A 14,547-nucleotide genomic window follows, 5' to 3' on the forward strand; every position below is an offset into this window, starting at 1 on the left:
CTCAAGCGCGCGTGTACGTCCTCTCTTGTTCTCTTCGCGTGGAGAGCACTCCTTTATAACGTTTGGAGGCCGCGATTGGCCGAGCGATCTGGCAGGTACTCAGGCGAGCGAAGATCCGGCCTCTCTCTACTCGCAATGATTTTCTCGTTGGTATATATAGCGGAAGGAGTATTGTCCGCCATTGCCTGACGGCCATTTATAAAAGGCCTCGATCATTCGCGAATCCCTCTCTCTACTTCGATCGCTTGATTCCTTTCACTCGCGTTCTTCCGCTTCGTTCTTTTCCTCGCTCTTCTTTTTGTTTTTGTACGCTTTGTCTCGCCAGTAGTAGTTCGAACGCTCAGATTAATTAACGACCGAGAGAGAGCGGGAGAGAGAGAGAGAGAGAGAGAGAGAGACAGGATAACGCCAAGGTTGTCGCTTGATCAGCGGCCAGCAAAAGAGAACGAGATAGCAGCTCTTTTCGACCTCTTTTGCTACTTCGCTTTTATTTAGCCGCAGCCTGCTCACGTATACAAACTACTACGATTACGAGCGTTGGAAGCTTGGTCGTCGTCATCTCTATCGCTTTAAGGGCTGTTACTCAAAAAAAAGGCAGAGGATCATAAAGCTTGTCCGCCTAAATTTCGCTGGCAATCGCGAAAATTCTTTCCTGGAAGTATTTTACAAAGGTTCTTTTACTTGCCGTGACGTGCTATTGGCTAGAAAACGAAACCGAGTTTTCCCGTAATATGCGTTCTCGAGTGGAAGCATATTGATTGTCAAGCTACACGTCGAATCAGCCACGATGTTAGCCTACGAGTTCAGCCAAGAAATTGTAGAAAAAACAAGAGAAAGAGGAAAATACTTTGGCTGATTCATAACTGCGCTTTGTCTATATCTATCTGCTGCGATACGAGCGTGGGAGTATTAAACGAGCTTGGAACTTCATGCACTTTTCGAGGGGCCTGTCCCCGCGAAAAACAATTAAGCTTGCCGATCCGCGCGCTCACTCGAGCGCTGCTAGAGGAAGAAAAAGAGGGTGGGTACAAAGGGGAGTGGAGGATCGGAGGTAAGAGTAGCGGTAGCAGCGCGTCTTGTATGATAATGCGACGGGCTGGATACTGCCGCGGAAAAGCTCGCCGAGACAGGAAGAGAGGGTTCTTACTTTGCATTCCTTTGTACGGCGTTATTCTTGGCTCCGCCACCATGTCCTTCATATCCCTGCTGCATCAGCCTCCACTTAAAGTTTGAACTAACGCCGAGCCGTTTTTAATGCACTTGTCTACTTCAGATGTGCCTTCATAAAGACGCGCATAGCGTACCTATATATCTACGTGTGTCTGTATGTGTGAGCATGCCGCGACCCCCTCGAGAAATGCGAAAGAGGGTGAGTCAAGCGAGATGCAATACTGACGCATACCGGCCGCCACAGACGCAGCCGCAGACTTTTTCATTCCGATGCATTGTTTTCCCTTGTCCTTCAAATTGCCAGAGTCAAGATTTTTTTTCGCTTTGCTTACCTGAACCTCCCTTCCTTTCCGCTTTTTGGCCTTCATCATTTAATGATTCGAAGCTTTCCGTCAGCTTTTCAAGGAGTACTCATTATAGTTGAGCCAATTGCCCCCACGAAAAAGTAAACACAATCTTATTTTTGAAAACCAACTTAAGGTCCACATGAAATTTATTACAAAAAATTATCATCTTTCAAACGGTTTTCAAGTAATCTACGATAATATGGACGTCAACAAAGTACCGATATTTACAAAAGTTTTCTGCGGTTATACCATGACTTCAAAAACAAAAATAACAACTGCTACTTTTTTTCTTACTCTTCAATACAGCCAATTAAAAATTCACTCGCGGAGAATAATATACGAGCTTTTCAAAAAAACGGATCGATATAACAAAAAAAAGGACTCGGAGAAAAGGTATCACGTGCATAATGACTTACCTCTTTCGTTTGCGTATAACGCGGTGTATCAGCGGACCAGCCAGCTCGCCTTGGTGGCGTTATATTCGTCAATCTGCGCAGAAAAAGAAAGAAAACACGGTCATTAGTTTTCATTGCTGCAAGGTTCGCTTGAGTGGACAACGAGAGACTATACAGAAAATTAAACGAAGGGAGGGAAAATCCGTACATAAGAGAGGAAGATGTTCTTCATGATGACAACCAAAGAAAGGAAGTGATGACGATAATTGCGACGTTGCTAAGGGTAACTGCTGCAAGCCAATCTCTGCTGCCATATGACTCAGTGAAAAAGAAAAAAGAAAGTCTCTTCATGAAATGTCGTCATCGTAGACGTCGTCGGCGTCGCCGCAAGTCATCCAGCTTTTCAGTGCGCGTGCATGCGTATTAATCAAGCAGTGAATGATTCAGTTGGCTCGTACATAAGCGAGAGCGTGTGAGGTGGGTTAATTGTCGTCGTCGTCGTTGTCGTTGTCGTCGTCGTCGTCGTCGACGTCGTTGCTCGCGCCTTAGAATTCCAAACGAAGGGGAGAGAGAGGAGAACGACACCGCACCACGGTTTTTCTATGCGCGTGAGGGCCGCAATTACCGAGGGTGTACTACCACCAGCCGACTCAATTGTCGCAAATTAACTGTCCTCTATCCAAGCAAACCAAAAGGGGCTTTTTCATTTTCTCTTCTTTATTAGGCGTGTGCCAAGTGCTGTGATAGCTGTAATAGGCTCTTATTCGTGTCGTTTACATTTGCATGATAATTGTCGTTATTAGTTCTTTTACAAAAGTCAATTGCTTCTGCCAATGACTTGAGGATCTATCATATCTCGAAATAGTTTCTAAAAATATTTGATAAATTTACAAATTAATCTAATGAAGCATCAGCACTCGCAGACAACTCATCAGCGTCATTTTACTGCAGACTAATTCAGATCAAGCACAAAGAAAATGCACACAAGACGACGACGAAGCAGTAAGCTACAGTTTGGTGAAAATGAGATAAGCGCAAACGGAGACAGAAAGCTTCCGAATGAGTGCATACATGATTCAGAGAAAAAGTCTCACGCTTAGCCTTGTTCACCCTTGTCAGCTCTCGTTCTCTTTTGCGTGTAAAACTTCTTGGCGATGTAATTAGCGCTACATCTTTAAAGGACAAACGAGAGAACAATCCCTCTGGTAATTAGTATGCATCTCGACAGTACAGCGATTACCAATGGCACTATCGTCGTCGCACTCCTACTTCTTACTGAAAAAAAACGACGATGACTATTCTCCCGTTGTCGTGATTTTTCCATTTTTCGTGCATACACAAGTGGATACCCTTATACGCGAGAGCAAATTCTTTATTTGCTCTTTTACTCCTAAAACGCTCCGTTTTCCATTATCTTATTTACTTTTCTTGCACCACCACCTACAGACACCGCGGTTTTCATATGCGTGGTCTTTTTCATGATTCGCACTCGGTTCAATATCTCTCTGTTAATTTGTTTATTTATTCTATATTTTTCATGTACCTTTTCGCTTTTTGTCTTTTATTTTTATTCAATCAACTTCCTTCTTTTTTTGGTACTCAGTACGTCACCAACATTTTAATTTAGCGAATGAAGCTCATTGATAAATAACGTTTATGCTAGGTGAAAGATTCAGTGAAGTAAATAATATTTTTCCTCCTTAAACTGGTTAAATAATTGAAGATTCACAAAAGATGTAAAAGAGTTTGATAAAAAGTTTGAATATTGCAAACGTTTAAAGGGGCGGTTACCAATCGGCGTAGCTCACCAAACGCGAGCTCTGGAAGGCATTCTCATCGCTGTAGTTCGGTGAGAGAAAGAGAGGGAGAGAGAGAAAGAGAGAGAGGTCCTTGCCACGCCACCTACAGGCATTATACGCAAAACCCTATTATACGGCTTTCGTTACATCGCTGTAGTAGCGCGTCGCCCATTGAACGAGAAATCAACTGTACTTTCCTCTCGTGTAAATTTTCACGATCTAATCCAAACCAAATGCCTCTTCTCTTTTATTTATATTTTTTCAGCAACATTTATGTGAATAGGACGCATTTCCGCTGCTGCGATGCTGAGCTTGAGATATAATGCTATTCTGAATTTTACTCATGCGAAATCTTTTATTCCGAGTGTTATATTTGAATAAACAGTGAATATACGCTTAACAAATGATTACTTGGGTTGAATTGTCTCATGGTACTATCATGAACCTGTTCCCGAATAATAAAACATTTATCTGAAAATATAAGTTTTTCAAGGCAGTACTTCGTTAAGTGATGGAATTTTTTATGAAAGGATATAATACGCGATTCTTTTTTCAGCCTCTTCAGTCAACAATAAATCTTCGGATATATCGGCCGCGCGAGTGAATAAAAACAGCTGAACAGTGAATAACTTGAATATCCAATAGACCAAAATAAATTTGGCCTTGAAACGAACCCACCAAATTCAGCAAGCTCCTCTGCTCATATAAATGTATACCACACTTGGTGGTATCTCTCCAGCGTTAAAGCAGCATCCGGAAAATTGTTGACTGAAAAAAATTACCAATGAAGCGCTCTACTTTAAACACTCACATTATCCGTATAGCATACTCTCACTAGCGGTGCGAATCATTGAAAAAGCGGGACATTTTATTGAGAGTGCGAGTTTCGGGTGCTGGGTCAATGCCACGTTTTGAAAACGTGATAGAGAGAGAACGCGAATATCGTGGCTCAACGAACTTTTGCATAATAAGCCGGCGGCAGTATAGTCGCGCGTACGATGTGTGTGTGTGTGTGTGTGTGTGTGTATGTGTGTGTATGAGGAAAGCCTGCTGTACACGAATGTCAATGCACCGGCGCGCACTAACTCGAATATTTTCATTTGATTGCGTTAATTAAATTCGAATCTTCCTCCTCTGCAATGAGTGTCACTATGCTCTATATATATCTAAACCTCCACACCACGCCAGAACGTTTTGACCTTTGAAGTCGTTATATTCACTCACTCGCTCTCTCTTGCATAGCGTATAATGACTCTTGCGCAAGTACTCGTATCAATTATGATGATGCTGTCAATTTCCATGTTTTTCTTCTTTCGTACGAGTTTTTCCGCGTCGTTTCCTATTTTCATTTTTATCGCGTTTATGCATAGATTAAGATATTTGATTTCGATAATCATCAGTTATATTGTTTAAAAATAAAATATATCTAACAATAATTCTATCTTTTGAAACTCAATGAAAATCCAAGAGTCGAGAGAAATTCGCAATCGCTGACTTAAAGCGAAAGTATAAGGACAACTTTACCAACAACCGCGAGTTGACGAAACTTGGTGAATTTGGCACAAGAAATGAGACATAATGCACGGAGAGAACGGATATTGCCTGGCACTTAGCAGCGACGTAACTCCTTAATTACTTCTCGACTTGTTACACCCTCGCTCGACTGTCTATTTCCTTAGTTGCTTCTCTTTCTCTCTCGCAGTTGTAGTCAGCCCGTAACCGCACGCGTAGTCTAGCTCTACAGGCTTATCTTCACGATTGTGTCATTTCGCGCACTAAAGATTTTTAAGCATTCAGAACAGTCGGCCGAGCCGTTTAAGCCCAGTCTGACATTTCTAACGACATCTTAGCTCGCAGACAAGTTTCTTGAGGTAAACCATCGTGGGAATATCCCTTCGTCTAAATACAGTTAATCAAGAAACTGGCGTGACGCGCTGGAAATCTCTCCGGTGAGGCTTAGCTATCAAGTTTTCTAATTTGTCGACATCTATATCCTCGCGGGGCTAATTGCTTCAGGAAAATTTATTAAGAGATACGGAAGAAGTGAAAGGAAGCGCAAAATAGCAAGAGAGTTAAGATGATTTTGTGTAATGGAGACGCCGCGTCGCCGAGTTTAATTCTGTCGCCGATCTATCACTCAAAAGGCTCTCCAAGCTTCCTCTCTCTCACTTTCGCAGTGTATCCGCCTTCCTAGCTATATCAACTCTTGCGTACAGCAATTCTTCCTTTAATTTCACTTTTATGAGCTTACTTTGATTAGTATTCAAGACTACCATAGTGTTTCTTTTAGTTTATCCTTGACTGGCAATGCATAAGCTTATCTTAAATTCACTCAGTCACCGTCAATAATAAGCTGACTAGCTCCCTTCGAAAATTCGTCATTCGTTACATCAACGAGATGCACTGGCGAGACAGTTGGGCAGTCGACGCCGTCGCCGTCGCCGCTGGTAAATTTTACGGGCGCAGCGGAAATGTGTAAATATCGGTGCACCACGAACGCGAGCGAGAGCTCTTATCATATATACAAGGGGAGAAATGAAAGGCCCGCCCTGATGTCAATGCGACGACGACGATATGATATATATACATATATAAATACACGAAAACGTCGAGCAAGCAAATATTTGAGAGTCTTTGCAGCGATAAGGAGATTACATTGTACGCTTGGCATTTTATGCAATTGAAGGGAGTGTGATTTGTTTAGGTGCGTAGTAACTACGACCAGATGCATGATAAGAGCAAATAAGTGAGAAAGAGACAGTATAACAGCTGTCATCTACGAATATGCATGTATTGTGATGAGTGGTTTGCACACTGATTACGGGTCAAAGGCCTCTTGCGTCTAGTTTTACTCTTGATAAGTACGATCATTATTTTTTCTTCTCTATCGCGTTACCATGATTTTCGAAAATACTATAATTGTAATTGGTTTATGTTTCGGTCACATTATCGCAATATTTCCGGAATAATCTTTTTGCTAACTTTTATTCTGATAATGGTAATTTTCTTCAGTCTTAGTGGATTAGAAACTTTATATGGAAAAACTTTCGATGATGTGCTATCAACATTGTTTCAGTACTTTAATCTTTTCACATATTCGAGTATATTTAAATGAATAAAAGAGCTTTGGTTTTATAATGTTGTTGAATTCTTTCTAACAGTTCGATTTCATAAAGTCTATATAAAATAAAGTGTATATCAGTAAACAAGCTTTCCTCAGAAGTTATACAAAATATTCAATTTATTTTGTGTTCATGCAAATAAGAATGATTAAAACTAACGGCTTTTCGAAATGATGGTATTTCTATAGCTATAATTTTAAACATGCCTATATTCCGCACATTGTTTTCTAGTTTAAATATTGTATTACTTATTTAGTTTTACGCAATAATTTTTACAGACGAATACAATATTCAAACTATAAACTAACTTATATATTAACAACAAGCCATAAAATCGCCGATGAAATGCAGAGGATTTTCTAATGGAAAGGTTTTCAGGAATATGAAAATAAACAAAACACAAAATCCAAGATATATATTTCAAAACAAAAGTAAAACACAGACATGATATATGCATTGGAGCGATATTAAAACGGTTCATTATAACAGAGATACGTTCAGAGCGCAGGCGTATAATGAGCAATCGAATTACATTTCAATAAATTGCCGGTAAATAATGTACAGGCTTTTCATTCATTGACCATCAAAGTCAACACTGCCGCCGTCGCGTTTACCTTCACACAATATCAATATGCTGAATTTTTATAATTTGGTAAAAAATACCGATCACTGTTTAATATTGCCAATGTCTATCGTTTTTTACATGTAAATTACCGTAAAACTAACCAATAATTAAAATATTAGCTAGTCTGAAGTTTTTCATTATTACATTGTTTTAGAATCATGCATGAAAGTTATTTAATTAGCATGATTGATGGAAATGTTAAGTGAAGTCTGACTAATGTCGGTGCCGCACTACTGAAACAAGTTCAATGGAAAATCTCCAGGGAAAGCGTCGCATCCTAAATAATAATAACAATAACAATAATAATAATGCTAATCATTCGCAAACATTAAAAAAATAATAATACATCGAATTAGCGTAACGCAAGGATTGGCAAGCAGGGATAATCGCTGCCGACGAAAGATAAAGAGAAAATGCAAAGAAATTGCACTTGTGCCGATTTGCTGAATTTACCTTGAGCTTGAATATGCTAACTGCCGAGCTTGAAACACGTGCACACAGAGTCGCAGTCGCAGCACAGGCCTTGTCGAAATACACTCACTGTTACTTGGCGGTGTTGTTGGTGAGATGATAAAACTGAGAACCCGGCAGATTATTGTAAGTGCGAAAAAGTTGTTTGGATGGAGAAATGAAACCGTGTCTATTCCGGTATAAAAAATTAACACTTGTTCTGTGACCCAAAAAGCTCTGTCCTTTTTTCTCGTTGGTTTTCCGAAAACCAGTTGGACTGTACAGTCCAACTTGCCGACTAATCAATCGTTAAGTGAGAAGCGCACCGTTTATCACATTATCGTCTATACCGTACACTTTTTGTCCCCATCTGACAAAATCACATCAGTCACAACAACGTCGACGACGAAAGGTGAATCCTTGAAAGCAGAAAATCTGATAATGCGTGACGAAGTCGACGGTAGTTGAGCATGTAGAAAATAAAAAAGTCCCGCTGCTCTCAACAAACAATTGCGAGCGATAATGTCCTGGCACCGGTCAAATCCATGACTGTATCTTGATCACTGAATTGTAGCGCGACAATGATCATCAGCTTCTTCTCCATGCTTCATGTTGTCGTATTCAAATAATCGCAGCACTGATGCGAAAGTCAAGTGTAATATAAGGGAACACTGATAAGATGCTGGTCACAACTAGTCGGCGGTCGGCGTGTGTTTGAGACGTTGTTCGTTTGCAGCAAAGCAGCAAGCAAGCAGAGTACGTCTCCTTCGTTCTCTGTGTGCACGTGAGTGGGTGGTCGGTGGCGGCGCTTGTTCTCCTTTGAGGGGGGTGCTAGTAGGTGGGGTGTCGTGTGTGTGTGTACATATATATATACATATACATATATATATATGCGGGCGTCTTAAGTGTGTCTCCTCTCTCGCTCTCTCTCTCTCTCTCACGTGTTCGGAGGAAGGTGTGAGTGTAAATGTGTGGCTGGTCAAGCCCCGACAGGGCACCCCTGACGAGAGAGAGCGCTCCGTCTGATAAGACCGCCGCTTAGCTACTGACGGAGAGAACCCAAGAGATACCAGCCTAACCGACTCTCTCTTTCTCTCTCCCTCGCTCTTTCTCTCACGCTCTCACTCGCTCTCGCATACTCTCTTTCTCGCGAGCTAGCCTCCCCACCAGAGAGCCGCTCTCGCTCTTTCTCCGCGGGGGTGGACGGCGAGCCGACAACCCTTATGCCACCTCCACCGTGGGTAGTCTTATCCCCCCTACCTCGACCGTATCTCCCCACCACCCGAGCCACTACCCCTACCAAGTTGCGCGCTCGCTATCACTCTCTCTCTCTCTCTCTTTCTACCCCTACCGGATTTTCCCTCCACCGGACCATTCTTCTCTTGCGCTTCTTCTCCGTCAGTCAAACAACCCCTTCTCTCTTGCTACTAATTCGCTATATGCAGCATCCAAAACTTCCCCACCCTATCTGTGTCTTAAGATAAAAACACGGACAATCGGGTTTTATAAGTTAACCCACTCGAGCGATAAACCCTACCTCCTGATTCTCTCTCTTTCATCGTTCGATCTCTGCCTTTTTGATTCCGCATCGTTCATCTGTTCCATTCAATTCGACGATGAGTTTTTTCGAACCACGAATCGAGCAACTCTCACTTGTTGTTCTTCTTCAAGGAGTTTGCCGATTTCATTTTTTCTCGCGAATTCATATTTATAGCAATGGGGAGGAGGACATTTCAATTTCGTATGAAGAGCGCGGACGTTGAACTTGATTACGGCAATTGATTTTTTTCTGTGAACGATATTCGAAGCTTGTATATGCATCAATCTCTATAACTAATCAACGCGGGGATGAACTGAATGAGTTGGTGGACTACCATGAGAAGAATGGAGTTTTAAACGTTGTAAAACTCTAAATAGATCCTCTCTCTCTCTTTCTCTCTCTCTCTCTCTCTCTATCTCACTCTCTTCAGTCAAATCAGCTTACCAGCTATTTAAATCTACTTGACCGAAAACCCCTTTTTGCCGTTCTAAGCGATGACAAACTTACAGTTCTTTATAATACAAGCAGCTTAATTACTCTTTCCACGCGTGCAAAAAAAGTTGAAAAGCGCTACTTCTTTTGTCGAGCGGAATTCATTATTCAATTAAAATTTACATTATCAATCTGTGCTCACTCTTGGAACATTCAAAAGTAACAAGTTTCTCAAATACTAAAAAGAATCAGCTCTTCTATTCGGTACAAACCTGTCAAAGCATTGTTTTCGGTTAAACTGAATATAAAAGTAAATTCTAAGCAAAACTTTTATCTAAAATAATTTGGTCTATTTAGATAATTTATAAATGGATATTAACTGCAAACGAGAAAAACTAATATCTAATCGACCGCTATATCCAAAAATCTAAAAATGTCCTCATCGCTAACAGGAAAAAAGACTTGAGTGAACACAGCCAAATGCGCATCGCATCGAAAAAATATCCACAAACAGAGAGTAAGCGAGCAAGTGAGAGAGACTATCAGTCGGATACTTTCGATTATATTCATCGCTAGTCTTTGTTTTTCACGTGCCCATCTCTCCGCGCCAGCGTATTCCGCATATCGGTGACTTCGGCGTGTGTCTGACTATGCTCGTTCCTCTCTTGATACACTGTAGTGCTCTACCAACCAACCACCCTCCCCCTCCTCTCCCTAACTTTTCGATATGCGCGGGAGAGAGCCTATATGTGTCGCTTTTATTTTGCGCGTTCGATCTCGCATGTGACGAATTCGTGCAACGTGCTTGTACCCCCCCCCCCCTCTCCGCCATCATACCAACAACCAACATCTGACTAGCCCGATGACCCTCAATCGGATCTGATTAATACGAGCCGGCTTAGATTCTTTTTTTTGTTAGACGGGTTAGGTTCATGAAGATTGTCTTATTATGAATGATTTTGCAAGTTTCAAAGGAATCGACGAAAAAAGTTGCAGAGTTTTGAATGTAAGTTTTCTACTTTTCTACTGGGATTGCAGACCTTGTATTTATGTGCTTGATTTTGAAGTTCTATTCTGAAAAATTGGGATCTAGAACTCGTATAGATTTTGATAGAACAAGATGATTCTTTGTTTTTGGCATGCATAAAATAATTTGGATTATACATCTGTCTATATTTACAGTAATAACAACAAGCAAACGCCAACATACATAGACACATCAAAAGCTTCGTACGGGGCTAAAGCCCATAAAGGCATTCATAAAAATATGGCGGTGAAACTTGGCCGTTAAAATAAGGGAATAAAATTAAATGAAATTTGAATATGCTCAACACCTGTTGGCAAACAAAAAATGGACTAGCTCGTTCTCATTGCAGGTATCATCCAGCGAGCAGCAGAAACGGCAACAAGCAGTTCAAAATGAAAAGATTGAAAAAAGTCTCTCGAAAACTAAACTACGAGTTGAAGCCACTTCAAAGCGGTCGCTTCGCCAACAAAGTGCATGGTTTGAAAAGCATCGGGCACATCATGTGCACACACACGTCCTAATTATCCCTCGCGGGATACACGTCGATCCTTGACTGGCAAAAATAAATTTTTGTCCAATTTAATTCCTACCTACACGTGACAGCCAGACGAGTGTGCGTGCGTGTGTGCGTCTACACGTACGCGTGAAAACAAATTGTGGCATATATACACATTGATACCCCCACCGAAAATCACTGCCCCACCCGACGTATGTGCTCGATACTCATTCATATACTTTTGCGGTGCACGATTCCCCCTTCCAGCTCCAATCGATCGACTCTCTCGTGGCGAGCTCCAATTGTTTATGAGGCGATTCGTTTGCTTATTAGCTGTTTATACGCGCGCTCGCGACCCTGCGGCCATCGATCGTGCAAAACCCAACGCATTTGTAGTCCGCGCGCGACAACCGAGCGGCTCACGCACTCTGCCCATTTAGTGTAATTCTCTTTTGTTGTGCCAGGACTGCGTTTGCTTCATTCGTTGTTTTTTCTTTTACATCGTTGGTTTGACCGGTTTGGTCGGTTTGACAGGCTGCGGGAACTTGGAGCTAGCCGCGGGCCGACTGTGACTATGGATAACTTTCAGTGTGCTGCACTCAATCGGAAGAGACGGTTGTGCCAAGAACACAGGACACTTGGACGTTGTACGAATTGTTCGGCTATTGAAGAGAGTGCTTGAAATTTGGTTTTTTTCGTTCGTAGCGTGCGTTTATCAGTGTTGTCATTACGTTCACTTTATTACATTTCGTTTCTATAGATTGTTTTAAATGTTTGTGCAGTGATATCAATAATTTAGACATTGAAATAGCTTTTAACATAAGCTTTTATGTTGCGTTTACACTCGGATGTTCTTTCCCGTTACGTTCATCACAATTGATATAGCGTTGTTGCAATCTTAATACGCTATATGAGAGAATTAATAAGGTTAATTTAATATCGTTTCGCTAATGTTGCATCGTTGAAAAATATTCAAAGATTATTTATTTGCCCTAAATTATTTTAAATAACTGAAGTTAATAACAGCAACGTTCTTTTCACAAAATAAAATCGATGCAATGGATAATATAAACCGTTAAAGTATAACGTGACGTCGATTCGAAAGTCGAAAAATGTCAGCGAGTACAGAAACACGTCAGCCGTCGGACTATGACCACTCGCCGCAGTAGTACAGCAGGAGAAGCCTACAGCAACACGATCACCTCGTGCATTCCGCCTGACACGCCTGGCGTTTATCTACTTCCAAGGAGTTTAAGTGAGGCGGAAGTCAGACTTGTGCTGTTCAAAGTTATGGAACTTCCATAATTCCATTGTTGATTTCACTGTTGTTTAACTATGTCACACTATAACACTTCACTCTTTCAAAGCTGTCAATATTCAAAGCAAAACGAAAAATGTTTAACATATCATTTCACCATACACCGAGTATTGATTTTCAAGAAGTGAAAAGTGAAACTTCAGAATACACTTATTTCGAATTTTTCTTATCAAGTCTATTTTTGCAAAAACGCACAATAAAGATTTTACTTTCTAGAAAAAGAAAGCGTTTATTTGTGAAATGATCATTATTGAAATACGAAGAAACAATTGAAATGTTTACTTCTTTGCATCATCCACTCATCACTTTTTAAATTATATTCTTTATGGAAGTAGATTACTGAATCGTCAAAATTTTTAAGTATCATTACTTTTAATGTTAAATCAAAGTACTTATTGTTTATTGATCAGATGTTCTGAAATTAATTATGTAATATTATTAAATATGCTCATGAAATTTTAATCATAATTAATTAATTTTTCAATTACGAAATTCCTTAAAAATTAATCAGTCTGATGTAAAATTTATTAGAATGAAGATGAAACCTGCTCTAAGTCATTTTAACGACTCACGGCTACCCAATAACTCGTAAAATTTCACTATGTTTTTACTAATTCAATTCACTGGTTCGTATTCGAATGTCTCTATGCTTACATAAAATATATTCACACTATCACTACAATCACGACTATATAATTCTATTTTGAACCTGACACGGCACACTGATTCAATTCTACTTACAAAAACAGTAGGGATGAACGAAAGAAATTATAATCTTATTAAGCATCTGTCACTATAACAGTGCATTTAGATCATAAAATCATGGCAAACTCACCTTTCTCCATCGGCGAGACGAAACTCGCACCAAGGCAGAAATATCGACGAACCTTTGAAGCTGTGAATAATCGTCCCTTATCGTGCCGAGCCAAACTGCACTTGCTCGTTTGCGTTGATAAGATATCAGAACATAATAAAAAAACTCACTGCTCACGAGTCATGCTTTCACTATGTCTGTGTGCAAGCAAATAGAGCTGTGCTCGGGCTCCACAGTACGTGAGCGGCGGCGCGCACATCAAACGAAAATCTAAGGAAACGGAAAAAGGCCGATGGAGCCCAGCCGGTGGCCAACGAAACTTGCAAGCTCCACTAAGCGACCTTGAAGCCAAACTTAGAAGCAAAAGTAATTTCACACTTGTTCCTTCTTGCTCGTGTACGCCTTGGCGACTGGCGTTGTATGCCAGCCTCCTCTAATATCTTGACAAAACTTGCGTAACATGAAACATAACTCGTCGCCCGATGCGTTGCAATAAAAACTGCATTTGGTTTGAAATGACGTTGGGAATAATTAAAGTTGCAATGAACTGTCGGCGTCTAGTGTTGTGCCGGTGCCCGAAGAACAAATCAAAGATTGTGCACTCTCTGCCGGCTGGCTCTGCCAGTCGATTTGGTAGTATGCGGTCGCGTGGGTCGTTGGCTTTCGGGTGGTAAGCGAGCGAGCGTGGGCGACCTATAGGTCGTCTCGCTGGAACGCTGAGAGAGAGTCGCCGCGTCCGAGAGAGCGCGTGAACTTGCGGGCTTGCGGGCGCGCAACTGGCGGCGGAGGTGTGCAGGCGCCGCCGGCAGCCGCGTAGGCGGAGAGCGAGACAGAGAGAGAGAGAGAGAGAGAGAGACGTGGAGAGAAGATCGCGGATGCTGCCGCCGCCGCTGCCGCCACTCGTCGCTGTAAAAGCGGTAGTAGCAGCCAAAGCGAGCACGCGTGGAGCGCGCGCAGACCCGTACAGTGGCGCCTCCAGCACACCGAGCGCGCAAGCTCTCCGCCTGTGAGC

General features: G+C 41.5%; 1 protein-coding gene across 5 annotated transcripts in view; it reads right to left on the reverse strand.

Annotated features, from left to right (window-relative positions):
* The window catches only part of LOC131667345 (homeobox protein prospero-like), a 98,470-nt gene extending 84,182 nt beyond the window's left edge, over positions 1-14,288 (reverse strand). For all 5 annotated transcript variants that reach the window (XM_058940686.1, XM_058940685.1, XM_058940688.1 and 2 more), the window contains exons 1-2: positions 13,557-14,288; positions 1,934-2,006 (exon numbers count right to left, since the gene is read on the reverse strand). The gene's annotated coding sequence lies outside the window, so the exon portion shown is untranslated. The remainder of the gene's footprint in view (positions 1-1,933; positions 2,007-13,556) is intronic.
* Positions 14,289-14,547: the final 259 nt, after the last annotated feature.

The sequence above is a fragment of the Phymastichus coffea genome, unplaced genomic scaffold, assembly GCF_024137745.1.
Source record: "Phymastichus coffea isolate CEN01 unplaced genomic scaffold, Cenicafe_Pcof_1.1 PCOF00065, whole genome shotgun sequence".
Classification (NCBI taxonomy): Eukaryota; Metazoa; Arthropoda; class Insecta; order Hymenoptera; family Eulophidae; genus Phymastichus; species Phymastichus coffea.